The 5,654-nt window shown below is 38.4% G+C and overlaps 1 non-coding gene across 1 annotated transcript; it reads right to left on the reverse strand.

The window, feature by feature from the left end:
* Nucleotides 1-4,330: 4,330 nt before the first annotated feature.
* On the reverse strand, nucleotides 4,331-4,404 carry Trnas-acu (transfer RNA serine (anticodon ACU)). Its single transcript has one exon. It is a non-coding gene; the product is annotated as a tRNA-Ser (tRNA).
* Between the last annotated feature and the right edge of the window lie 1,250 nt (nucleotides 4,405-5,654).

Consider the following 5,654-nt stretch of genomic DNA (forward strand, 5'->3'; position numbering starts at 1 on the left):
GATAAACACAAGTGGTAGCCTATGTGAAAAAAAAGAGGAAGGCTCCAGGGGTAGTCGAACCCTCGACCTTCTGCTTACTAGGCAGACGCTCTAACCAACTGAGCTATAGAGCCAATGGGATATACCAAGTTGCAATAGTCTATACTCCATTTATGTTTCACCTATCTTTAGAACGAGTGTGAAAGAATAATCGTTTATGTCTATTTGGGAAACTGTGACATGCGATTCCAATCATATCCATTTTTACACAAGCTCCGGTATCAGTCTAATGGTGTTGACAATAATAACAGCAAATGTTACATGTGAAATGAAAATTGAACTTTGCAAAAGAAATTGATAAACACAAGTGGTAGCCTTTGTGAAAAAAAGAAGGCTCCAGGGGGAGTCGAATCCTCGACCTTCTGCTTACTAGGCAGACGCTCTAACCAACTGAGCTATAGAGCCGATAGGATGGACAAACTACAATAGTCAGTACTTCATTTATGTTTGAGCTATCTTCAGAGTGAGTCTGAAAGAATAATCGTTAATGTCTCTTTGGAGAAGTGTGACATGCGATTCCTAAAATACCCATTTTACACAAACGCAGATATCAGTCTGATGTTATTGAATACAATAACAGCAAATTCTAAATGTGAAATGAAATTGAACTTAGCAAAATGAAGTGATAAACACAAGTGGTAGCCTATGTGAAAAAAAAGAGGAAAGCTCCAGGGGGAGTCGAACCCTCGACCTTCTGCTTACTAGGCAGACGCTCTAACCAACTGAGCTATAGAGGAGACGGGATGGACAAACTACAATAGTCAGTACTTCATTTATGTTTGAGCTATCTTCAGAGTGAGTCTGAAAGAATAATAGTAATGTCTCTTTGGAGAAGTGTGACATGCGATTCCTAAAAAACCATTTTACACAAACGCAGATATCAGTATGATGTTAAATACAATAACAGCAAATTCTAAATGTGAAATGAAATTGAACTTTGCCAAATGAAGTGATAAACACAAGTGGTAGCCTTTGTGAAAGAAAGGAAGGCTCCAGGGGGAGTCGAACCCTCGACCTTCTGCTTACTAGGCAGACGCTCTAACCAACTGAGCTATAGAGCCAATGGAATAGACCAAGTTGCAATAGTCTATACTCCATTTATGTTTCACCTATCTTTAGAACGAGTGTGAAAGAATAATCGTTTATGTCTATTTGGGAAACTGTGACATGCGATTCCAATCATATCCATTTTTACACAAGCTCCGGTATCAGTCTAATGGTGTTGACAATAATAACAGCAAATCTTACATGTGAAATGTAAATTGAACTTTGCAAAAGAAATTGATAAACACAAGTGGCAACCTTTGTGAAAAAAAGAAGGCTCCAGGGGGAGTCGAATCCTCGACCTTCTGCTTACTAGGCAGACGCTCTAACCAACTGAGCTATAGAGCCGATAGGATGGACAAACTACAATAGTCAGTACTTCATTTATGTTTGAGCTATCTTCAGAGTGAGTCTGAAAGAATAATCGTTAATGTCTCTTTGGAGAAGTGTGACATGCGATTCCTAAAATACCCATTTTACACAAACGCAGATATCAGTCTGATGTTATTGAATACAATAACAGCAAATTCTAAATGTGAAATGAAATTGAACTTAGCAAAATGAAGTGATAAACACAAGTGGTAGCCTATGTGAAAAAAAAGAGGAAGGCTCCAGGGGGAGTCGAACCCTCGACCTTCTGCTTACTAGGCAGACGCTCTAACCAACTGAGCTATAGAGCCGACGGGATGGACAAACTACAATAGTCAGTACTTCATTTATGTTTGAGCTATCTTCAGAGTGAGTCTGAAAGAATAATAGTAATGTCTCTTTGGAGAAGTGTGACATGCGATTCCTAAAAAACCATTTTACACAAACGCAGATATCAGTATGATGTTAAATACAATAACAGCAAATTCTAAATGTGAAATGAAATTGAACTTTGCCAAATGAAGTGATAAACACAAGTGGTAGCCTTTGTGAAAGAAAGGAAGGCTCCAGGGGGAGTCGAACCCTCGACCTTCTGCTTACTAGGCAGACGCTCTAACCAACTGAGCTATAGAGCCAATGGAATAGACCAAGTTGCAATAGTCTATACTCCATTTATGTTTCACCTATCTTTAGAACGAGTGTGAAAGAATAATCGTTTATGTCTATTTGGGAAACTGTGACATGCGATTCCAATCATATCCATTTTTACACAAGCTCCGGTATCAGTCTAATGGTGTTGACAATAATAACAGCAAATCTTACATGTGAAATGTAAATTGAACTTTGCAAAAGAAATTGATAAACACAAGTGGTAGCCTTTGTGAAAAAAAGAAGGCTCCAGGGGGAGTCGAATCCTCGACCTTCTGCTTACTAGGCAGACGCTCTAACCAACTGAGCTATAGAGCCGATAGGATGGACAAACTACAATAGTCAGTACTTCATTTATGTTTGAGCTATCTTCAGAGTGAGTCTGAAAGAATAATCGTTAATGTCTCTTTGGAGAAGTGTGACATGCGATTCCTAAAATACCCATTTTACACAAACGCAGATATCAGTCTGATGTTATTGAATACAATAACAGCAAATTCTAAACGTGAAATGAAAATTGAACTTAGCAAAATGAAGTGATAAACACAAGTGGTAACCTATGTGAAAAAAAAGAGGAAGGCTCCAGGGGGAGTCGAACCCTCGACCTTCTGCTTACTAGGCACACGCTCTAACCAACTGAGCTATAGAGCCGATAGGATGGACAAACTACAATAGTCAGTGCTTCATTTATGTTTGAGCTATCTTCAGAGTGAGTCTGAAAGAATAATAGTAATGTCTCTTTGGAGAAGTGTGACATGCGATTCCTAAAACACCCATTTTACACAAACGCAGATATCAGTATGATGTTAAATACAATTACAGCAAATTCTAAATGTGAAATGAAATTGAACTTTGCCAAATGAAGTGATAAACACAAGTGGTAGCCTTTGTGAAAGAAAGGAAGGCTCCAGGGGAAGTCGTACCCTCGACCTTCTGCTTACTAGGCAGACGCTCTAACCAACTGAGCTATAGAGCCAATGGAATAGACCAAGTTACAATAGTCTATACTCCATTTATGTTTCACCTATCTTTAGAACGAGTGTGAAAGAATAATCGTTTATGTCTATTTGGGAAACTGTGACATGCGATTCCAATCATATCCATTTTTACACAAGCTCCGGTATCAGTCTAATGGTGTTGACAATAATAACAGCAAATCTTACATGTGAAATGTAAATTGAACTTTGCAAAAGAAATTGATAAACACAAGTGGCAACCTTTGTGAAAAAAAGAAGGCTCCAGGGGGAGTCGAATCCTCGACCTTCTGCTTACTAGGCAGACGCTCTAACCAACTGAGCTATAGAGCCGATAGGATGGACAAACTACAATAGTCAGTACTTCATTTATGTTTGAGCTATCTTCAGAGTGAGTCTGAAAGAATAATCGTTAATGTCTCTTTGGAGAAGTGTGACATGCGATTCCTAAAATACCCATTTTACACAAACGCAGATATCAGTCTGATGTTATTGAATACAATAACAGCAAATTCTAAATGTGAAATGAAAATTGAACTCAGCAAAATGAAGTGATAAACACAAGTGGTAACCTATGTGAAAAAAAAGAGGAAGGCTCCAGGGGGAGTCGAACCCTCGACCTTCTGCTTACTAGGCACACGCTCTAACCAACTGAGCTATAGAGCCAATGGGATAGAACAAGTTACAATAGTCTATACTCCATTTATGTTTCACCTATCTTTAGAACGAGTGTGAAAGAATAATCGTTTATGTCTATTTGGGAAACTGTGACATGCGATTCCAATCATATCCATTTTTACACAAGCTCCGGTATCAGTCTAATGGTGTTGACAATAATAACAGCAAATCTTACATGTGAAATGTAAATTGAACTTTGCAAAAGAAATTGATAAACACAAGTGGCAACCTTTGTGAAAAAAAGAAGGCTCCAGGGGGAGTCGAATCCTCGACCTTCTGCTTACTAGGCAGACGCTCTAACCAACTGAGCTATAGAGCCGATAGGATGGACAAACTACAATAGTCAGTACTTCATTTATGTTTGAGCTATCTTCAGAGTGAGTCTGAAAGAATAATCGTTAATGTCTCTTTGGAGAAGTGTGACATGCGATTCCTAAAATACCCATTTTACACAAACGCAGATATCAGTCTGATGTTATTGAATACAATAACAGCAAATTCTAAATGTGAAATGAAATTGAACTCAGCAAAATGAAGTGATAAACACAAGTGGTAGCCTATGTGAAAAAAAAAGAGGAAGGCTCCAGGGGGAGTCGAACCCTCGACCTTCTGCTTAGTAGGCAGACGCTCTAACCAACTGAGCTATAGAGCCGACGGGATGGACAAACTACAATAGTCAGTACTTCATTTATGTTTGAGCTATCTTCAGAGTGAGTCTGAAAGAATAATAGTAATGTCTCTTTGGAGAAGTGTGACATGCGATTCCTAAAATACCCATTTTACACAAACGCAGATATCAGTCTGATGTTATTGAATACAATAACAGCAAATTCTAAATGTGAAATGAAATTGAACTTTGCAAAAGAAATTGATAACCACAAGTGGTAGCCTTTGTGAAAAAGAGGAAGGCTCCAGGGGGAGTCGAACCCTCGACCTTCTGCTTACTAGGCAGACGCTCTAACCAACTGAGCTATAGAGCCAATGGGATAGAACAAGTTACAATAGTCTATACTCCATTTATGTTTCACCTATCTTTAGAACGAGTGTGAAAGAATAATCGTTTATGTCTATTTGGGAAACTGTGACATGCGATTCCAATCATATCCATTTTTACACAAGCTCCGGTATCAGTCTAATGGTGTTGACAAAAATAACAGCAAATCTTACATGTGAAATGTAAATTGAACTTTGCAAAAGAAATTGATAAACACAAGTGGTAGCCTTTGTGAAAAAAAGAAGGCTCCAGGGGGAGTCGAATCCTCGACCTTCTGCTTACTAGGCAGACGCTCTAACCAACTGAGCTATAGAGCCGATAGGATGGACAAACTACAATAGTCAGTACTTCATTTATGTTTGAGCTATCTTCAGAGTGAGTCTGAAAGAATAATCGTTAATGTCTCTTTGGAGAAGTGTGACATGCGATTCCTAAAATACCCATTTTACACAAACGCAGATATCAGTCTGATGTTATTGAATACAATAACAGCAAATTCTAAATGTGAAATGAAATTGAACTTTGCCAAATAAAGTGATAAACACAAGTGGTAGCCTTTGTGAAAAAGAGGAAGGCTCCAGGGGGAGTCGAACCCTCGACCTTCTGCTTACTAGGCAGACGCTCTAACCAACTGAGCTATAGAGCCAATGGGATAGAACAAGTTACAATAGTCTATACTCCATTTATGTTTCACCTATCTTTAGAACGAGTGTGAAAGAATAATCGTTTATGTCTATTTGGGAAACTGTGACATGCGATTCCAATCATATCCATTTTTACACAAGCTCCGGTATCAGTCTAATGGTGTTGACAATAATAACAGCAAATCTTACATGTGAAATGTAAATTGAACTTTGCAAAAGAAATTGATAAACACAAGTGGTAGCCTTTGTGAAAAAAAGAAGGCT

The sequence above is a fragment of the Haliotis asinina genome, chromosome 4 (genome assembly GCF_037392515.1).
Source record: "Haliotis asinina isolate JCU_RB_2024 chromosome 4, JCU_Hal_asi_v2, whole genome shotgun sequence".
In the NCBI taxonomy this organism is placed as follows: Eukaryota; Metazoa; Mollusca; class Gastropoda; order Lepetellida; family Haliotidae; genus Haliotis; species Haliotis asinina.